Here is a 22,948-nt window from a genome sequence, read left to right as displayed (position 1 = left end):
TTACCTTCTAACTTTAGTCGTTTAAGTCCCAGTCCACCCTAAGAGTACACTTCTGAATCCCCCAGACCTCAGGGAGGCACTTAAAGACTCAACCGGAAGGCCTCTTGAAGCTTTTGTATCCCTGTAGCTTGAACATCTGGTCAGCCTATGACCCTTGGAGTCTGTCTTTGTCCTGGGTACAAGCGAGAGAGCAGGTCCAGTCCTTCAGGGTTCATTTCAGGTTGCAGACCACCTAATCGGCCCGCTTCTGATCTTCCTCAAATCCAGGACTGCTCTCGAGTGGGTGACTGGAGAAGCCACAGTTATGCCTGACACAAGCTAGTGGATCAGAGTGATCCCTGGGGACGCCGTAACAGGGATGTGGAATTCCTATAGCCCGACGCCCAGGACATATTGTTTGGGGTCAAGGGCATCAAGTTTTCCTGTGTATTTTGCCCTTGGGACAAGTAGGCCTAATCCCCTGCACCACAAACGCTTTGGCTGCCAGTTTTCAGTACCACATTATGGATCAGGGAAGGGCACTGTCTGCAGTTAAGGTCATATTTTTGTCCATTTGTTGATACTGTTCAAACTTGTGTTTATGGTTCATTATTTGAATACCTTTATTGTTAGGCTGAGTGCTCTAAGTAAATTTAAGCTCTGACTACACTACTGACAATGGTTCCAGTATAAAACTGTGTACACATGTTTTCAAAGTTTAGCAATATGAGGCTATGTTTAATACTCTCTGATTTAATACAAATATTTGCAGAAGATTAAAAGAAAGATTAATGATACTTTGCTTCCAAAATTAAATGTTCATAAAAAAATGAAAGCAGGAAAGAAACATTTCTCTAAACTACTGGAAATTTTCAGGTACCATTTCTTTGCAGCATCATTTATTAACCTGTGTTGATGCATGCTAGTATTTCCCACAAAGAAGAGTTGTTGAAAACCCTTAAAACGTGCAAGTTAGTACGTTTGCACAGACTCAAAAGGGCATTTTAACCCTGGAACTATTGCTTACCACTACCTTCAGCCCCAGTGTGTAGATCTGCAGAAACTTGGCAATATAGGGGGATTGCAAGTATTCAAACACTACTATGGTATGCGCCCTGGCATAATCAGAGAGGCTAAATCAGAGCTCTTATATAATGCGATTGCTGCCATAATTTCTCGCCGCACTACATGGCATCGATGGATTTTGTTACAGGATAAGTAGCTTTATGAAGCAACCTGCCCCATGGGCAAGTAGATATTTTATTAAATTCCACACCCCTGGCCCTAAACAATGGGGTAAAAGTTACCAGGGTTAAACCTAAACACTTTGGGCATTTTCAAGATGGCTTAAGTATTTGACTACACTAAACTTGTGTTCCGTGGGCTTGTGTGTGTTTTTGGGTGGGGGGACGGGGGGTACACTGAAGTAATTCCCCCGTGTCCTCGCACATCTGTCACTAAACTATAGATTTGAGGCATATGAGCTGCAGATTACACACTGTGCATAGATCGCCATCTGGTGTTGGCCCTGGATGTTGCAGTTGTTTTTCTCTTGGAAAGTCTTTGGAAGTCACGAGGTATGTGACTCCTCCTTTGGATCGTATTGCGCATGGGCTTCGGCTCCATCCTCAGATGGTTTTTTTCTGCCATCGGGCTCGGATGTGTTCTTCGCGCTCCAGTTCGGAACCGTTCCAGTTTTCCAGTTCGGCGTGCAATCCTCCCCCCTTCAACGGTATTGTCTCGATCCCGTTCCCACACTCGACGCGACTCAACAATGTAAGTCTTCGATTCCGGTCGTCGACGAAGGCCTTCGGGCCTACCTAGGCTCCGGTCCTGGCTGATAGAAAGGACTCCATTTAAGAAGTGTCCTCGATGTGGGTCGAAGTTTCCCCCCACCGATCTCCATGAGGTGTGCAACCTCTGCCTCTCCCCAGAACACGAGGCACGGGACCGTCCAGCTTGCGCCTCCTTCCGATCGAAGAAGACGATCCGGGACTGACTAGCAAGGAGAACAATGGCACACTCGTCGACTTCAATCCCCGACAACCTTTTCGAAGAAGGCATCGATGTCCCGGAACAGCACCACGCCGAAGAGGGCCTCCTCAGCGCCTCCGACGTTGAGGACATTACCTCGCTTTCGGGCCCGGTTAAGAAGCCCATCAAGCCTTCACCAACTGCAACATCTGGGCCCAACACCAGATGGCGATCTATGCACAGTGTGTAGATCTGCAGCTCTACATGCCAAGAACAGATGCATACTGGTAAGTAGCATATTCCTTTTAGGCAGTCCCTGTACCCCTAGCAAACTTGGAGACAGAAGTCTGGTCTAACAAAGTGGCGCTTTCATTAGCGACACAGATGATAAGCAAATAATGTTTTGGCATTCTGTTTCCCCTCCTTGGAAGTGTGCCCTAAATATTTTATGTAATCCTAGAAGACTTCTTAAATGGGCTTGGACACTAATGTAAAAGAGTCCCACTGAGATTGGGGGCTGTCGGGCGGGGACAAAAGGAAGGGCCCTGCCCAAGTGTCAGCTAACATTTGCCTGTGACTGGAGAAACCTCTTACAAGTTTGCTCACTGTGTCAAATGAAAAACCCACGATGACCGGTCTAGTCCGTCTTGACACGTCAGCAGGATCTGACACGGATGTCAACAGCAGGTCCACTGTCATGGAGGCTGCTCTGATTCGGGGGCAAAACAAAGGGTGCAGGCCTGGATGTTCACTACATCTGCTTGTGACAAGGGTAGGTCTCTTTGAAGTTAATCCAGTCCTTTTGCCCAGCCCTTACGCCATCCTGTCAACAGCACCTCCCAACACCTATGGCCTTTTTGCCCCTTTCCTAGGAGCAAGTTCACACCTCATTCGCGCCTAGTGAAATGCTAATCTGAAAAACAGTTATAGCCTTCTGATCTTAGAATTACCCCCAGGCGTCAGACTGGATCTGGAAAGTTTTTCGTCGGCAGTACCCCTACGCGTCGAAAGGTGGCGTCGGTCAGCTCGGCGTCCTAGTCGCCGGGATGAAGTCGCGGCAGCTACTTAGACGCCGCCCTCGCGCGCTGACGTTGGTTCTTTCTTCTGCGCCAGCCAGTGCAGAAGTGGAAGAGCGGTACCTCCAGTCACCTTTTGACTGACCTTTTTGCTACTTTTGTCGCCATCGTTTTGAGTGTTTGACTCCTGGTGCATGTCAGGAATGCCCGGCTTTAAGGCTTGCAGTTCCTGTAATCTACTAATGTCGGTGACTGAACCGCACCGCATGTGCCTGTTTTGCATGGAGCGCAACCACAACCCCAAGTCGTGCTCAGACTACCGGACCATGGCCCCGAAGTCTTTGCGGGAGAGGTCCCGAAAGCTCCTCGAGGCCCGGCAGTCGGCTCCGCACAGTTCAAGGTCCCGGTCCCGTGGTAGGTCGAGTGACCGGTCGCGGAGCAAGCACGCCAATCTCAGTCAAAGGCTTCGCATCCGGGGTCAGGTTAGTCGAAGCACAAGAAGTTGAAGCATCGTCGCACTTCGACTTCCCCTCGTCCGTCGGGCAACTAAGGTTGCAGGTGGGTCAACTCCAGCTTGCCCTCCCTTCTGAGGACCGGGAGCGACCCCTGCCCAGCTTCGTCAGTTTTACGAAGCGATGCATGCCATCTTTGGGCAGCCCGTCTTCGCCGGCACGCCTTCGGGCCCTGCCGACTTAGCTGGGGGCCCTAGGCCTTTGACGCCAGCGGCTCAGGCACTGCAGGGCCCCCTTGGATCCAGGCCTCGATCCAGATCTGATTACGACACCCCTCCGGCGCCGATTTCAACTGCACCACATCCGCAACTGGCGCTGGCCAGGCCCTCCAGGCTCCTCCCTGACGTGGACACAGAGCTGGACTGGCGTCAGCCGACACCAGATCCGGCGCTGATAGCTAATTTTGTGCCTGTGTTCCACCCTGGCCCATTTCAGCCTGGGGTGTATGAGTAGGACTGGGAGGAGTCTGGTGACCCTTTAATTGACCAGCTTGAGTATGATCAGGACTGGAGAGAGGAACTGGGAAGAGCCAGTGGTCTGGATACCTCACCAGACCATAGCATGTTGTCTCCTCCTACCCTGGCTACGGAGGAGAGCAACTTGCGCAGTGGTGTGGCGTAGGGCGCCCGAGGCTCTCCACCTCGAGCTACCTACGGTGGCAGTCAGGACTAACCTCCTAGCGAGCTCTGGATCCCCTGTTGTTCAATGATTCCCTCAGACATCCTTTTGGGCACCTGGTCCAGGCCCAACACAGGGGCTCCTGTGGATAGGATGATTGCCCGAAGCCACCGCCCGGCTCTGGGCGACACCACCCCTGAGAGCTTGGTGGTCCAAGCCTCAACGTCCAAAGGCGCATTCCCCAACGCGCCACCTGATAGGGAATCCAAGAAGCTGGACCAGCTTGGGAAGAAAATGTTTACTTCCTCCAGCTTAGTACTGCGGTCCGTAAACACAGCATGTCTGTTGGGCCATTATACCCACTCTGTGTCTTAAAAGGTGGCGAAAGTGCTGCTTCTGTGCCCGGAGGAGGCCCGGGCCGAGCTCTCCCATGCAGTTGCCAAGGGGCGAGACGCAGTGAAGTTTACCATCCACTGTGGATTGGACACCTCGCTGGGTAGAACAATTTCAACGTGGGTAGCACTTCGACGGTACGCCTGGCTGAGCTCGACTGGCTTTTCCTGGGGATGTCCGAACACCCTGATGAACATGCCCTTTGATGGCTGTCACCTGTTCGGCGACAAAGCAGACTGCGCTAGAGCGCTTCTAGGGCTACGGCCAAGTCCTTGGGCCCCACCACACTCCCTGCAGTCTTTTTGCCCCTTTTGTTGCTACCGAAGGGGTGCCCCATCAGGTTCCTTTCAGAGCCACACGCTGGCGCAAGCTGTACAGCCCCAGCCCGGTTGGGGACGTGGGAACCACCGACATGGTTATGGGGGCCAGCGGGCAGGCCAGTCCACCACCACCCCCTCTGCAGCAGCCTCCAAACCCTCCTAGTCCGACTTTACAGGCACACCATCACGTCGTACAGGTGGGTTTTGCAGATAGTCCGAAGGGGCTACTCTCTCCCCTCAAGACTACCCCTCGAGCCATGCCATCTCAGTACCATCGCATGTCAGGGGATCATCTGGCCCTTTTCCAACAGGAAGTTACGGCTCTCTCCCTCTCCCTCCCTCCCTCTCCCTCTCTCCCTCTGGTGACCGATGCATCACTTATGGGATGGGGCGGCCACATGGGGAAGCTGGAGTTCTGTAGTAGGGGATCTCTGTGTATAGTCATAATCTATGAATAATCCCCGCCCATGTGCGGGGACCCCGAATAATCCCCGCCCATGTGCGGGGACCCCGGAGCAATCAAAAATATCTCTTAAGCTGTCCCGCATTTGCAAACCTGCAAAGACACTTAAGAGACAGACAAAATAATACAGCCTAATCACAACAAGGCTGCACTGGCCAGCACTTCCTCTGAAGTGAACACAAAAGCCAAAATAAAGTTGAAATGTCATTTTTATTCACATTTGACATGTTCCTTTATTATCACACACTCCCTTCACCAAAATCCCTTTAAACAATAGAGAGGAAGGGGTGGACAGACAAGCCCTATAGGCTGTCATTATGTGTCTGCTAAAGGGATACCGTGCCTTTAAGAAAACTCTCCAGAGACCCCCGGTATCCCAGGATGCACAGCCAACACAAGTTACTTTCAGTTCTTTTTTAAGGTGTATAACAGGCCTGATACCGTCAGGTTACTCCACCGGGGAGGAGGGAGGGTCGCTTATGACTATAACGGAGATACCCCTACTACAGAACTGGAGTTACAGGTAAGAAACTACTCCTTCTGTAGTAGGGGATCTCTGTGTATAGTCATAATCTATGAATAGAATGGCAAGCCCATCCCAACCAACAAGAAGCGGTGGAGTAAGACCAACCACCAACAAATCACTGTGCAAACAAATTCCTCAGCGAAGCCTGTCCAACCTGCGCATCTGCCCTAGCATCAGAATCCAGGCAGTAATGCTTTGTAAACTTATGGACTGACTTCCAGGTGGCAGCCTTACAAATGTCAGCAATGGGAACATTCCTAAGCAAAGCGGTAGTAGCCGCCTTGCCTCTAGTCGAATGTGCCGTAGGCTTACCCCCTAATGTTTTATTAGCTTTTTGGTAACAAAGCTGAATACAGGAAACAATCCATCTGGAAATGGACTGCTTTTGAGGTAGCTAAACCAGTTCTCACCGAACCATAATTAACAAACAGTTGATCCGACCTGCGGATATCTTTTGTCTTATCCAGGTAGAATTTCAACACCCTACGCACATCAAGTGAATGCAGAGACCTCTCCGCCGGAGAGGAAGGATGCTGAAAAAACGTAGGCAAAGTTATCATCTGATTCACATGGAAATCTGATATTACCTTAGGCAAAAATTTAGGATGGGTACGCATCACTACTTTAGAAGCATGGAAAACAGTATACGGCTCTTGGCAACACAGAGCCTGAATCTCACTCACCCTCCTGGCCGATGTAATGGCCACAAGGAAGGCAGCCTTCCAAGACAAATGCTGCAACGAAGCCTTATGGATAGGTTCAAAAGGCTCCCTCATCAATCTAGATAACACCACATTCAATTCCCAAGGTGGAGAAGGCCTTCTAACAGGGGGAAACACCTTACGCAAACCCTCCAAAAAATCCTTAATCACAGGGATTCGAAAAAATGAGGTTTGAGAAGGGCCCTTCCTATACGCAGTCTGAGCTGCGAGATGAACCTTAATAGAATGAAAATTAAGCCCAGACTGAGCTAACTGCAGCAGATAAGGCAAAATAACGTCTTCTTTACAGGATGTAGGGTCAAAGTCCTTCGCCTTGCACCATAAGCAGAATCTCTTCCACTTATAGGCGTAGGAAGTCCTCGTAGACGGTCTCTTAGCCTCTTTCAAGATCTCCATACAGTCCTGAGGCAGGTTCAAGTGTCCATACTGCACTAGCTCAGGAGCCATGCTGCCAAACTCAAGGACGAGAGATTGGGGTGAACCATCTGCCCTCCGAACTTCGTGAGAAGGTCCGGCCGGCACGGCAGGCGTCGGTGTGGCAGAACAGACCGGTGAAGAAGGTCGGTGAACCACCATTGCCTCGGCCACTCCGGAGCAATCAGGATCATTCTGGCTCTGGATTGCGACAGCTTGATCCGCACCGCCGGAATCAGGGGAATGGGTGGAAAGGCGTAGAGAAAGCTGTTGGACCAGCTGATCCATAGGGCATTCCCCAGCGTCCCTGGTTGGTAGTACCTGGACGCGAAGTCGCGGCATTTGCTGTTTTCTGCCGTAGCGAACAGATCTATATCCGGAGTGCCCCATTCTGCGAAGACGTCTCTTAGCACGTCGTCGTTTAGCACCCACTCGTGGTTCTCTTGAACGAGCCTGCTGAGCGCGTCTGCTTGGGCATTCTGCACTCCCGGCAGGTGGGTCGCCGTGATCGTCAGATTCCTGGCCACCAGCCAGTTCCAGATCGCCTGTGCCTCCCGAGACAGGGTGCGTGAACGGGAGCCCCCCTGCTTGTTGAGGTAATACATGGTCGTAGCATTGTCCGTCTGAACCAGCAGGGAGGACGTCCTGAAGGAGGGATGGAACGCCTTCAAGGCCAAGTGTACTGCTCTGAGTTCCAAAAAGTTGATATGGTAAGTCGTCTCCATCTGCGACCATATCCCCTGAATCTGAAGAGGGCCCGAATGCGCTCCCCAGCCCTGGAGAGACGCATCGGTCACTATGGTCTGGACCGGAATGTCCTTGTGAAAAGGAGTCCCCTTGCAGACATTCTCTGGGGAACACCACCATTTCAGAGACTGCCGAGCGTGCTGAGACAACTGGATCTTGTCCTCCCAACGCCCCCGCCTCTGGTCCCATTGATCCTCCAGACATTCCTGCAGGGGCCTCATATGCAGACGTGCATTGGGGGTGAGGAAGATGCAAGAAGCCATCGACCCCAGTAAGGAAGACACCGTCCTCACCGTAGGAGAGCGGGCTGAGATGAGATGCAGAGCCTTCCCACGGATCGATAAGCGTCTCTCCTCCGAAGGACACACGCTTGCGGTCAAGGTATTGACTGAAGCCCCCAAGTACTGGAGACACTGCACAGGGATCGGCACTGACTTCGTCATGTTGATGTGCAGCCCCAGACGGTGAAGCAAAGCCGCCGTCCTGTTGAAATGGCACTGGGCTTCCTGATAAGTGGACGCTTTGATCAACCAGTCGTCCAGGTATGGGTACACAAACACCTTGGTCTTCCGCAGGTGTGCCGCGACCACTGCCATGCACTTGGAGAACGTCCGCGGTGCAGACTTCAGGCCAAACGGGAGTACTGAATACTGGTAATGGTTGTTGCCTACCAGAAACCTCAGGAACTTGCGATGCTTCGGTGCGATCGGCACATGAAAGTAAGCGTCCTGCAGATCTATGGCGCACAGCCAGTCTCCTCGATGCAACTGAGGGTAAATCTGATGCAGGGACAACATACGGAACTTTTCTCGGCGGATCCACCTGTTTGCTTGACGCAGATCCAGAATAGGCCTGAACTCTTTCTTGTCTTTTTTTCTTACGATAAAGAACCGTGAGTAGAGACCTTTTCCTTTTTGCTTCAAAGGAACAGCTTCTATCGCCTTCTTTTTTAACAGAACGTCTGCCTCCCGCTGGAGCTCCCGCACCATGTTGGAGGAGCGCACTGGTGGAATCTGTGGAGGCGAACTGGTGAAATGAAGACAGTAGCCATTGCAAACAATATTCAGCACCCACTTGTCCTGCGTTATTGTCCTCCACTCTGCCAGGTAGTGTTGAATACTTCCCCCCCACCGGAGCGGGTAACGGATGAGGGGGAAGTAACTTTTCAGGGCTTCGACCCGGCCGGGCCTTTGTTCCCCGCCGAGGACTGATGCTGGCCACTTCTGAAAGGGCTGCCTCTGGTACTGCTGCTGTTGCTGGGGCTGTTGCTGGGGGCCCGACTGACGCCCTTGGCCCCTCTGCTTGGTGTAGCGCCTGCCCGAGGAACGGAAGGACCTCCTCTGCTCCTTAGGCCGCTCCTGCCCCACCGCCTTCAGAGTTTCCGCCTCAGCCTTCATGCGGGCCATCTCGTCATCCGCATGTGACCCGAATAGCGTCGTGCCAGAGAATGGTAGATTGGCGATCTTCTGCTGCGCTTCCGGCTTGAGCGGAGTCAGCCGCAGCCAGGAATGCCTCCTCATGTGTATGCTATGGCAGTACCCATGGGCCGCCAGCAGCGACACGTCCCCCGCCGCACTGATGATCTGATTAGAGACCATCATGCCCTCGTTCAGCACCTCTTGAAAATCCTCCCTCTTGTCTCTGGGCAGGGAGGCCGCGAACTGTTGCAGGGAGTCCCAAAGAGACCTGTCATAGCGCCCCAACAGAGCGGAGGCGCTAGCGGCCTTCATCGTAGTGGCCGACGTGCAGCACATCCTCCTCCCCAAGGAGTCCATTTTGCGACTCTCCTTATCCGGGGGAGCCGTGGATGAAGGCGTCGTAGAGTGTTGCTTACGAGCCGCCGCCACGATAACAGAATCCGGTGGGGGATCCACTCTGAGGAACGCCGGATCCGAGTCAGGAGCCCTGTACTTTTTCAACAGTCTCGAGGGTGCCGGCTTCACCACGGCCGGTGTTAAGAACACCTCCATAGCAGGTTCCTCCAACCCTGGGACCAGCGGGAGGAGGGGGCGCGACAGATGTACTTTATGCAAAGTCTCAAAAATCACAGAAGTAGTGGGAATAGGGGTAGTCACTGATATCCCCAACTTCGCAGCCCCTCTCAGCAACACCTCCTGGAACGTGGCAATGTCATCCACTGGAGAGACGCGGGTAGGAGGCGTCTCCGACAGGGAGGGCGAAAACTTGCCAGCCCCAGAAGAGTACGTGCCCCTCGACCCTCTGGAACGAGACCGGTACCTCCGTCGACCATGTCCAGAGCGAGTGGAGGATCTGCGCCTACTCCGTGATCGTCTGCGAGGGCGAGAGCGAGATCTCTGCCGGTGAGGAACCCTCGGGGAAGGAGGCGGTGGCTGCGGTGGCGAAGCCGGCAGCTGAGGCACGGGCAGAGGCAGCGGAGGAGGTGGAGGAGGAGGAGGAGGAGGAGGAGGAGGAGGAAGGGCAGGCACCGGTGGAGGCGCCGGTGGAAGGTCGGGCACCGGAGGCAAAGGCGGCCGCTGGGTACGCAGCGGGGTCAGATGATCCGAAGCCCCATCACTTCTAGCCGGAGAGCCCCATCATTGTCCGGGCTCGCGGCCACTCTCCTCTTCTTGGCGGGCCTGTCCCGCTTGGAAGCCACCGAAGGAGAACGTCCGCGCCTCCCCGATCCCCGACTGGAGATCGTAATCACAGAGGACGTATTCCCCGATGTCTGGGACGTCGAACTGTATGTCGACCTCGTCCGGCGTCTCTTCGCCCTCGACGACGAGCGCCGTCCCGCAGTCTATCGTCGTCTCGACGTCGACCCATGTCTCCTCGACGTCGACCCATGCCTCCTCGGCGTCGAACCCCGCCGCGATCTCCGTCGCCGAGGTGTCTGCCTCGACGTCGACTGCCGCCTCGACGTCGACCGCCGGTGTCTCGGCGTCGACCGCCGGGATCTCGGCGTCGACCGCTGGTGTCTCGGCGTCGACCGCTGGTGTCTCGGCGTCGACCGCTGGTGTCTCGGCGTCGACCGCTGGTGTCTCGGCGTCGACCGCTGGTGTCTCGGCGTCGACCGCTGGTGTCTCGGCGTCGAGCCGTGGGTAGACGGCGGCGAGTGAAGTCCATGGGGCTCGGTACGACGTCGATGTGTTGTGGACGTCGACCGTGACACCTGCGACGGCGACCCGGTCCCGGGTCTCGCCGGCCCCTCCCTCGACGTCTAACGCCGAGGCTGCCGCGATCCAGAGCTCTGGATCGACGGCGAACATATCGGTGCCTTCTCTCTCGCCGTCGACGTCGTCGCCTTCGACGTCGAACGCGACCTACCAGCCTGTAGGTGCCGTCTCTGCTCCTTGCTCTGCCCGGAGGTCCCTCCAGGGGCTGAAGCATGGGCGGAGGAGGGGGAATGGGACCCTCCATGCCCTGAAGTCCCACCGGTCCTCTGCATCTCCTGTCCCTGAAGGCGAGTCTTCTCCCTGTCCCTCAGGGTCCTTTTCGAAAAGGTGCTGCAGATGTCACAGGCAGCCGGGACATGTGAGGGCGACAAGCAGAGGATACACACATCATGTGGGTCCGTCTTAGCCTTCTTCCTCCCACACTCAGGGCATTTATCGAATAAAGCCATGCTGAGAGTGGGCCAAAACTGCTCCAGATTGCAGGCAGTAGTAGACAAAGGCTTTAGACGTCGAATGAAACCACTATTAATCCAAAAAATCCGATTTTAATCAATTAAACCACCCAAAAGGGTAGAGCTCAAGCTCCAGGGTCCTGCTAGCAGGAGCCGGAAAAAAGAACTGAAAGTAACTTGTGTTGGCTGTGCATCCTGGGATACCGGGGGTCTCTGGAGAGTTTTCTTAAAGGCACGGTATCCCTTTAGCAGACACATAATGACAGCCTATAGGGCTTGTCTGTCCACCCCTTCCTCTCTATTGTTTAAAGGGATTTTGGTGAAGGGAGTGTGTGATAATAAAGGAACATGTCAAATGTGAATAAAAATGACATTTCAACTTTATTTTGGCTTTTGTGTTCACTTCAGAGGAAGTGCTGGCCAGTGCAGCCTTGTTGTGATTAGGCTGTATTATTTTGTCTGTCTCTTAAGTGTCTTTGCAGGTTTGCAAATGCGGGACAGCTTAAGAGATATTTTTGATTGCTCCGGGGTCCCCGCACATGGGCGGGGATTATTCATAGATTATGACTATAACAGAGATACCCCTACTACAGAACTGGAGTTACAGGTAAGAAACTACTCCATCAGAGGTATCCGGCGGAGTCTGGGCTCCATATCAACCTTCTGGAGCTTCGGGCGATTCGTCTTGCAATCAAAGCATTCCTTCCCTCTGTCCGTGGAAGAGTAGTGCAGGTGCTCACGTACAACACCACTGCCGTGTGGTACTGCAACAAACAAGGCGGGGTGGGGTGGTGGACCTTATGTCAGGAGGCCCTTCGCCTCTGGACATGGCTGGAACATCAGGGCATATCCCACCTGGCAGGTACACTGAACGCCAGGGCGGACGAACTCAGCCGCAGGTGCATCATGGTTCACAAATGGCATCTTCACTCGGAGGTGGTGCAAGGTCTCTTTCAACAGTGAGGAGATCCTTGGTTAGATCTATTCGCCACCGAAGAGAACGCGTAAGGTCAGCAATTCTGCGAGTTGGAATTTGCATTGCGGCACTCGCTGGAGTTGCGTTCTACTATACGCCTTTATGCCTATACCACTTCTGCCCAGAGTGCTGAAGATCAGGCACGACCGGGCCCAATTCATCCTTTTGGCTCCAGACTGGGCACGAAGAGTCCGGTATCCCGAGCTTTTACACATGGCCATCGATCTCCCAATCCGACTTGTGGTATTGCAATAAACAGGGCAGGGTGGGGTCCTGGACCCTATGTCAGGAGGCTCTGCGCCTCTGGACATGGCTGGAACATCAGGGCATTACTTTGGTGGTTCAACACCTGGCCGGTTCTCTGAATGCCAGGGCGGACAAACTCAGCCGCCGGTGCTTGATGGATCACGAATGGCGTCTGCACTCGGACGTGGCGCAAGGTCTCTTTCAGCAGTGGGGAGAGCCTTGGTTAGATCTATTCGCCACCGAAGAGAATGCGCAAGGTCATCAGTTCTGCGCGTTGTAAATCGCTTTTTTAAAGACATTACTCATCTTTCCTCCTGTTCGCTTCGTAGTGCCTCAGTGGGACTTGAACTTGGTGTTGACATATCTTATGTGTGCTCCCTTTGAGCGGCGACATAACTGTCCTCTCAGGCTTTTGACTCTCAAAACTGCTTTTCTAGTGGCCATCACCTCTGCACGCAGGTTGAATGATCTCCAAGCTCTTTCTTCCAAACCTCCTTTTCTTGCTGTTCATCCGGACAAGGTTGTCCTACGGACTTGTCTGTCCTTTCTTCCTAAGGTGGTTACTTCCTTCCACATTGGCCAAACCATCACTTTGCCCACCTTCTTTTCGCCTCCGCACCCTTCTAAGGAAGAGCGGCTCCACCGTCTGGATCCAAAACGTGCGCTTTCATTTTATTTGGATTGCACAAAACAATTCCTGGTGGATGACCAACTCTTGGCTACATGGGCGCCACAAGCTGACCATTTCTAGATGGGTCATTTTGTGCATCAAAGCCTGCTATTCTTTGGCAAAGAAGGAGCATACAGTGGGGTTACGCGCCCGTTCCACCAGGTGACGGCAGCTACCACTGCTTTGGGGCATGGAGTTCCCCTTAATGACATCTGTCAGGCGGCTACGTGGGAATCGCTGCACACATTCACTAGACACTACTGCCTAGACAGTCCAGTCCGGAGAGACTGCTTTTTTGGGCCGTTCTGTTCTCCAGGACTTTCTGGTGTGAACTTGGTTCGCAGACCCACCTCCAGGGGTTGGTATTGCTGGGGTATCTATTCTAAGGTAGGGAATCTATAACTGTTTCTTTCAGATGAACAACTTACTTACCTTCAGTAAAGATATATCTGTAAGAAACCTAGGTTAGTTATAGATTCCTTACCGCCCCACCCATCAAACTGATTTCTAGGGTTAAGGACTTCCTTTCAGGGCCCCAGTATTTGTGCACCAGTGGTCAGTGTCTTGCAGGGCTCTGCGCAACTGGCATGGAAAGTTGTGTACAGAACGGATGTCAGCACGCGAGGGCGAAGTCTAAGTAGCTGACGTACAGTCATCCCAGCGGCCACGATGCTGACGACTGACGCGGAGCCATCCGACTCCACCTTTTGACGTGCAGGGGTACTGCTGATGAAACTTTCTGGATCCAGTCTGACTCCTGTGGGTAATTCTAAGGTAAGGAATTTATAACTAACCTATGTTTCTTACAGATAGATCATTTCCAAAGGTAAGTAACTTGTTCATTACTAGATGGAAGTAGATGGGGTGCAAAATGCAGATTTAGCTTCCAGGGACTTCAGGTAGGACAAATGTAACTTTCTAAAAGTTCTTATCAAAATATTTATTATAAATCCAACTTCCCCAGTGCATTTAAGTTGAAATAAATATTTCATTTTTTCAACTTATTTTAGCAATTTTCTAGATGGAGAGAACATTTATTAAGCTCAATATTGCCCTCCAATGTTTTCCTATGGAACGGCCATTCCTGCTACAGTGAACATGGCTTTAAGGACATTTTCACTGTAAAGACATGTTTAACATTTAACTTTTATGTGTCCTTCTTTTAAATATCTTGCACCCTGCCTTATGACAATAAGGCCTACAAAAGTGGTGACTCTTTAATATGAAAATCTTAGGTCTTTCAAAAGGGGTTATTTTGACAGGACGAATTTGCAGTTTAACCCTTCAAGCTGCGTGCGTTGGCCAACGGCCGTCGCAAGCACTACCTCCGTAGTGCTGCGCACGTCCATTGGCCGACGCAGCCCTGCCCGCGCACGGAAACTCCTGCACCGCGGCTCGCGGTTAACTGGTTAAAACTGCAGTGTGGTTAGTGGTAGGCCTAGAGACCGGTTTTTCAGTGCTACTGCAGCGGTTTGCTCAATGAGTGCCTCAGCCCACTGCTAGCAATTAATTTACAGGCACTTGGTATCATATAGTAGGTACTTGTGAGTAAATTAAATGTGCCAATCCGGTGTATCCCAATAGTTCGAGGCATGTGGGCTGCTGAATTCATATCTGTGCATAGATCGCCGCCTAGTGTTGGGTCCGGATGTTTGCACGTTGTTGTCCTGGAAGAGTCTTCGAAGTATCCTTGGATAGGTGACTCCTCCCCTGGACTACAGTGCGCATGGGCATCCTCTCCATCCTCAGATTGTTTTTTTCCGCCATTGGGTTCGGATGTGCTATCTTAGCTCAAGTTAGGAAAATATTTTGTCGAGGCCAAAAGGCCTTTAGTTCGCGTCGGTACTGTTTATCGATCGGTTTTCGATACAACCTTGTTAGTTTACTAACTTTCAGCACCGACTTTTTTCGCATTTACCTGTTCATCGACTACTTCGACGATGGAATCGAGGACGCCGTTCAAGAGGTGTCCGGTATGCAATGCGAAGTACCCACACATCGACGTCCATCCGGTGTGCAACAAATGCCTTTCGCCGGACCACGACGAATCGACATGCATGGCCTGTGCCCGGTTCCGTTCAAAAAAGACTCTACGGAATCGACGAGCGGCGAGACTCGAGGCGCAGCACGCGGCACCGGCCCCAGCAGACATCTTCAACGAGGCCGAAGACATCGAAGAACTGGAAGTCTTACCCTCCAGTCCCGTTTCCGAACACGGATCCGGATCGGACGAAGTCGACGAATCACTCTTCCACAGAGGTGAAGACGACACCGAGGTAGGAGACGACGAGGAGGCCTTAGGGGCCGAAGAGAGTAGCTCCAATGATGAACAAGGCCTACCTGTTCAGACCGAAGAAGGCCCAGTTCCACGGCCTATGGCTCCGGTCGAGGGATCGCCTTCGGGCCTTACCCGAGACCCATCCCGCAGTTCTTCGGCCCCGCCCTCGGGCCCGGCCTAGGACATCCAGCGGCAGCCATTACCGCTTAAACCAGCTGGTTTCCCTTCCATAAAACCGAAACTGAAAGCTGCTCCGGTTCCAACTAAACCGAAAGTGGCGCTGGTCGGATCGAGGCCTTCGACGCCAGCGCGACGCGTCGACACCGACCGCACCAAGAGAGACTTCGGTGCCGAACTTGAAGCGGGCGACGTCGGAGTCGACAAACGGAAAAAGGCCTTCGGCGCCGACAAACCTGCTCGGCTCCCGGCACCGACGTCACTGACACCGAGGGCTGCACCGCCTGCTGCGTCTCGCATCGCTCCCTCGACGACACCAAAGCCTCACGCATCGAAGACGTCGACAGTCATCTCCGCACCTCGACTCGATGAACCACCGGCGCCGAAAAAGTCCACGGCCGCCTCTACGAACCTGGTCGGTGCCAAAGCCTCAAAGGCGCTCCAAGGACGACCTGGTGCGACACAAAGCAGCAAAACCAAGGCTGCCCTCCAGGACCCGTCGGGTTCCGGTCCGATTGAAGCTCCAGCAGCCTCTTCGGTGCCAGCCAACATTACCTTTGGCTTGCCTCCGTCAACGATCCCGAAAATGTTCCAACTCAGGACACGGGTCACCCAGACTACGATTACACCTGCTGAGACGTCTCCGTCACGTGTCATCGACGCCAACACTGGCAGGATGATTCTCCACGAGCGAAGGATAACTTCGGAACCACCGTTGGACCCTTTCAGGATCCCACTAAAAAGGAAGCTGCCTGTAGAATCAGAACCTCTCCTTTATGAACCTTTCCACTCATCCTACCAGGATCCACAACTATTCTCCCCCACACGTTCCGACACGGATGCGTTGGAGGATTACATGGATGACCAAGTCCCCTACCATGGAGACACAGACCCTGATGACCAGCAGGACCCTGATCACACTTGGGGCGACCCTTTAGACCCAGGTGCACCTCTCGATGCACAGGACCCACAACTCTATGGGGCAAAAACATCTCCCACAGAGGATACTGCAGCCTTCAACGCTCTTATTGAACGTGCTGCCAATAACCATGGGGTGCAGCTTCACTCTGACACCGTCGAAGATGACTTTCTTATGGACACTTTCGCATCCTCAGAACGGCATGTAAAGACTCTGCCCATGTTGAAAGGAGTCCTCAAACCAGCCAAGGACATTTTCAAGGAACCCACCAGGGCACGAGTGATAAACCCCAGGATTGATAAGAAATACCGATCAGCACCTGGGGACCCTACTTACATCAGAGGCCAATTACCACTAGACTCCATTGTCGTAGCGAATGCTCGCAAGAGGGCACACTCGCAAACGACAGGTGACGCTCCTCCCCCGGACAAAGAGTCCAAGGTGTTAGAGACCTCTGGCAAGCGAGTTGCCGCCCAAGCTGCAAACATATGGCGCATAGCCAACACTCAAGCGCTCCTTGCTCGCTATGATAGAGCGCACTATGACACACTGGAGCAAATATTCCAACATCTCCCTGACCAGTTCAAGGAAGGCGCAGAAATGCTCATCAGAGAAGGACAGCTACTCACGAATGCTTCCATCAAGTGTGCACTAGATGCTGCAGACACGGCTGCCAGGGCCATAAACACAAGCGTCATGCTGCGACGACATGCCTGGTTACGAATCTCAGGATTCAAGCCTGAGGTACAAAACAATATACTCAACCAGCCTGTCAACCCCGACTATTTATTCGGGCCAGAGGTTGACACCACCCTTGAGAAGATAAAAAAGGACACGGACACTGCAAAGTCCATGGGCGCTCTCCAAACTCAGTCCTTTCGGAGCGGCTCCTTTCGTCGCCCCGGAAACAAGGGAGCAGGTAGAGGACAGGGGTCACAACAAACATATAACAAAGGCAATACACAGACCACCTACGATAAAAACACCCGGGGTGGATATCGTGGCTCCAGTACAAAGGGCAGAGGACGCGGCTACGGCAACACCAGGTCCTCCCCCAAGAACAAGCAGTGACGCCCTCTCCCTTCCTCCCGACCACATAACACCTGTCGGGGGAAGGCTACAAAGGTTCCTGTCCACGTGGAACTCCATCACCACGGACAGGTGGGTCAAAGACATTGTAAAATACGGTTACTGTCTGGAGTTAACCTCCACTCCACCCACAATACCACCAAGAAACCGTCCTATGTCCTCAGAGCACTTAACGCTCTTACAGAAAGAGGTGCAAAGTATGCTTCTAAAAGGCGCTATAGAGGTCGTACCCATCCACGAGCAGGGTACGGGGGTGTACTCCCTCTACTTCCTAATTCCAAAAAAGGACGGGTCACTCAGACCTATATTAGACCTGAGACCCCTGAACCAGTACATTCTTTCAGAGCACTTTCACATGCTCACTCTACAGCAAGTCCTTCCGCTTCTCAAGCAGGGAGACTTCCTAGCCACACTGGACCTCAAGGATGCGTATTTCCACATACCCATCCACCCCTCACACAAAAAATACCTCAGGTTCACTGTTCAGGGGCAGCACTATCAATTCAAAGTCCTTCCCTTCGGCGTGACAACAGCGCCCAGGGTTTTCACGAAGTGCCTAGCTACGGTGGCAGCACATCTACGGAGGCAGCATATACACGTCTACCCCTACCTAGACGACTGGCTCGTTCAAGCGAAGTCAGCACAGCAATGTGCCAGCCACATGTCCCGCACCATTCACCTTCTTCACAGTCTGGGATTCTCACTAAATTACCCAAAGTCCCATCTCCAGCCCGCACACGTACAACAGTACCTAGGTGCGACTATAGACACTCTGGCGGCCACAGCTCAGCCAAATTTAGTGAGGATCAACAGCATACAACTGCTGATCTCCAAGTTCAAACCCAATCACTCACTTCCAGCGCGAGTGTTTATGCAGTTGATAGGCATGATGGCCTCCTGCATCTTCATAGTCCCGCACGCGAGATTACATATGCGCCCGCTTCAGGAGTGCCTAGCACGTCAGTGGAATCAGGCTCAAGGACAGTTGAAAGACCTAGTGTTGGTGAGCGGTCGGGCATACAACTCTCTGCATTGGTGGAATCCACAAAACCTTTGCAAGGGCCGACCATTCCAAGAGCCTGTCCCACAGATAGTACTGACAGCGGACGCGTCTCTCCAGGGATGGGGAGCTCATGTACTCCACTACACAGTGCAGGGACTATGGACGACACAACAAAAGAAGATGCACATCAACCTTCTGGAACTGATGGCAATCTTCCTGGCCATGAAGGCATTCAAAGTACATCTATGCAACAAGGTCGTGTTGATCCGGACGGACAACATGACCGCAATGTACTACATACAGAAGCAGGGAGGAACACACTCTCCACAGTTGTCTCATCTGGCTCAGAGCATGTGGAAGTGGGCCATTCAGAGGAACATGTTCCTCATGGCGGAACACCTCCCTGGCAAGGACAACCAGATGGCGGATCTGCTCAGCAGACACAGCCACCAGATGCACGAGTGGGAGTTACACCCATCAGTACTCCAACCGTACTTCCAGCAGTGGGGTCATCCGGAGATAGACCTATTTGCGACAAGCAAACGCAAAATGCCAAAGCTTCGCCGCCAGGTTCCCACATCCGCAGTCGCAGGGCAATGCGATATGGATGAACTGGTCCGGCAGATTTGCGTACGCTTTTCCCCCAGCGCCGTTAATACCGCTGGTGGCCCGCAAACTCAGACAACACTCCCTGACACTCGTCCTAGTTGCTCCCACGTGGGCACGCCAGCCGTGGTACACCACCTTCCTCGAACTTTCCGTGGTGCCGCATCAAAGGCTGCGGATCAAACCCGCGCATTTGACGCAGAACCATGGAGAGATTCAGCACCCAGATCCGCAACAGCTGAACCTGGCGATCTGGCTCCTGAAGTCCTAGAGTTTGGCTATCTCAACCTGCCACCTGACTGTATGGACATCATCAAGGAGGCCAGGAGACCCACTACAAGGGCTTGCTATGCAGCCAAATGGAAAAGGTTCGTCATTTATTGCGGTAATAATGACATTAACCCGCTGGACGCATCCATCCAAAACATCATCTGTTACCTCTTACACCTATACCGATGCAATCTGGCGTACACCTCTATACGTGTCCATTTGACCGCAATATCAGCCTATCTGCAGACCAGGCAGCACCTCTCACTATTCAGAGCGCCTGCCATCAAAGCATTCTTGGAGGGACTCAAACGAGTCATTCCACCAAGCCACCCACCGGCTCCAATGTGGAACCTCAACTTGGTCCTCACACGCCTGATGGGTCCACCCTTTGAACCTCTACACTCATGCGAGATTCAATTCCTTACCTGGAAAGTAGCCTTCCTGGTAGCGATCACTTCCTTAAGAAGAGTTAGTGAACTCCAGGCACTAACAGTTCAAGAGCCATTTATACAGGTTCACGCCAACAGGGTCGTACTACGTACCAACCCCAAATTCATGCCCAAAGTAATATCGTAGTTCCACATGAATCAAACTATTGAACTGCCCGTTTTCTTCCAAAACCCACAAACTGTCGCAGAAAGGGCACTACATACACTAGATGTACGGAGGGCCCTCATGTACTACATCGACAGGACTAAACCCTTCAGGAAGACAAAACAACTGTTTGTTGCCTTTGCCCCACACCACAAAGGTAACGCCATCTCCAAAGCAGGGATAGCCAGATGGATAGTTAAGTGTATTCAAATCTGTTATCAAAAGGCAAAACGCACATTAACTATTCCACCACGAGCCCACAACACGCAAGTTGGGGGCTTCCATGGCTTTTCTAGGAAATATTCCCCTGCATGATATATGTAGAGCAGCCACATGGTCCACTACACACACATTTACAAAACACTATTGTGTAGACGTGCAGTCAAAACAGCAGGCAGCTGTAGGACAGGCTGTTCTCAAAACACTTTTTCAGACCGCTGCAGCTGGCACTGGTAGCCGCCGCTAATAGAGGGCACTGCTATGTATTCTATGCACAGATATGAATTCAGCAGCCCACATGCCTCGAACTGAATATGCTACTTACCAGTATGCATCTGTTCTTGGCATGTAGGGCTGCTGACATTCATATCGCCCTCCCTCCTCCCCGGCGCCTGTAGCAGCTGCAGCTCTCAGAATTACTGTATAGCATGGTCATCACTTTCTGTATCTACTCCATCACTGCCACAATGGCGCAAAACAATCTGAGGATGGAGAGGATGCCCATGCGCACTGTGGTCCAGGGGAGGAGTCACCTATCCAAGGATACTTCGAAGACTCTTCCAGGACAACAACGTGCAAACATCCGGACCCAACACTAGGCGGCGATCTATGCACAGATATGAATGTCAGCAGCCCTACATGCCAAGAACAGATGCATACTGGTAAGTAGCATATTCATTACCTTGTAGAGGTACAGTCACTTTATCACTGGTTAGCAGGGATAGTGTTCACAGAGTTCTATAGGCAGTAAATAAAGTACTGCAAAAAGATTTTTAAAAATCTGTGGTGACTGCAGAAAGGGCAAATTTCCAACAAGGACAGTCTGGTACAATAATCTGTGCTTTAAAAGGCATACTGAGCCCTCTTTGATTGCTCCAAGTCCTTTGCAAACGCTACCGGTGTCTCTTGTGATCTGCCATCCAATGAGTAAGCTGCATAAAAACCTATTCCTTGCTTGAGCAGAGCTTCAGCCTCTTGTTATATATTTCACCAATTTCATAGTTGCATCCTACCTTTTGTAATTGATCATGACAATGCAATGTAATCTTGTCAGACTTTCCCGCAGCCTTGTTTCCTTTGTTTCAAAATTGTTAGCATAGGCTAACTTTTACACTGAAATTCTGGATACTTTGATAAAACTCTTGAATGAATTGATTTCAAGGTTTTGTTAGGAATGGAACTCCAGGTTGGCTGAGGTATGCACCCAGGCCAGGCAGGAGATGCACACTAAAAGATGGCCTGTGCTCACCCTCTAGTAGCTTGGCACAGAGCAGTCGGGCTTATCTATAGAGGCAATGTTGTAAAGTATTTGTGCAACACACAATGAATAAACCACAAAGTCTCCACATAGGTTTATTTTAGATTATTATATTATGATCAAAACAGCAAAAATCCAATGTATAGAAGTAGAGCTATTGAATTTCAAAAGAATAAATGCAGTGAATCGCTTAGAAGCAAATAACTCTAGAATCTGGTTTTCTGGTCACGCTGGAATGGGGCAAATTCAAAGCTTGGGTTGACCTCAGTGGAGCTCAGGCTGGCTGCCGGGCCCACACAGGCCCTGGTGGACAGAGTACCTTTCCTGGTTGCAACAGCGAACTGCATTGTGAGATGCATGGATGGGGGCTCCACGAGTCGAGGATGTGTCTTATTTTCTCCACGTGCTGATGGCAATGCGTCAGTTCTGTAGACAGGTGCCGGAGTCAAGAAGCGTTGAGCAATTCGCTGGGTTTCTCCACGCATGGGATGTGTATCTCTCCAAGTTGCAGCTGCGGTGATACACTGATGCATATATCTCGAGAGTCAAATCGCTGGTTCGGTTGCGATGCGTCAATTTTGCTCTCACAAACGGGTCGCAGCACCGGTTCAGCTACACGCGGACAGGAGATGCATCTAAGTCCGTGTTGCACGTATCTGGTCCTCTTCCAGTGAGACAGGCACAGGAGAAGGGTAGGGACTTTGAAATCCCAGAGTCCCAAGCAACGGGAGGTAAGTCCCCAAGCCCTTGGAGCACGCTTGGATTGAAGACTGAGTACAGCTCTCCTTCAGCAAAGTCAGAGCAGCAGGGCAACCAACAAAAAAGCAGGCCTTCCTGATCAGCAGTCCAGTTGAGTCCTATAAGCAGCACAGCACTTCTTATGGCAGAGCTTCAGTTACAAGTCCAGTAGTGTCTGATTTCAGGGGGTCAGAGACCCAGTACTTCTACCCAAAAGTGCTTTGATGTGGGGCTATCGATGGGAGTTAATTCAGCCCTTTGTGTGGGGACAGAACCCTACCTTTTCAGTGAAGTGTTAGCCCCTCCCTTCCATCCTGCCCAGGCATGACCATCAGATTGGAGATGTATATAGAGGAGTACTCAGACACAACTATCCTTCCTGTGTTTGTGGCTGTCCAGAGGGAATGCACCAAGTGTAACGGTCACGCACCCCAGGCATGTATTGGAAACAGCCTGCAATGCACACACAGTAGTATGTGCAGAGAAATGTCCACTTTCTAAAAGTAAACACAAGGAGATGGACGGAGCGCTGAAACTTTTCAGACACTCTAACTCAGTCACAGTTCTAGGTTTAATCCATCATCATTCTTTAGCTCACTTTGCCACCCCGGTTCAGACACCGCAATATGCAA

At 52.0% G+C, this 22,948-nt stretch overlaps 1 protein-coding gene across 3 annotated transcripts in view; it reads left to right on the top strand.

Annotated features, from left to right (window-relative positions):
• Positions 1-22,948, top strand: part of LOC146772608 (dnaJ homolog subfamily A member 1-like) — a 142,366-nt gene that overhangs the window by 77,438 nt on the left and 41,980 nt on the right. The window lies entirely within an intron of this gene.

Source organism: Triturus cristatus, chromosome 12 (genome assembly GCF_964204655.1).
Source record: "Triturus cristatus chromosome 12, aTriCri1.1, whole genome shotgun sequence".
Taxonomy (NCBI): Eukaryota; Metazoa; Chordata; class Amphibia; order Caudata; family Salamandridae; genus Triturus; species Triturus cristatus.
Note: the sequence above shows the minus strand (reverse complement) of the source record. Positions and strands in the feature narration are given on the sequence as shown.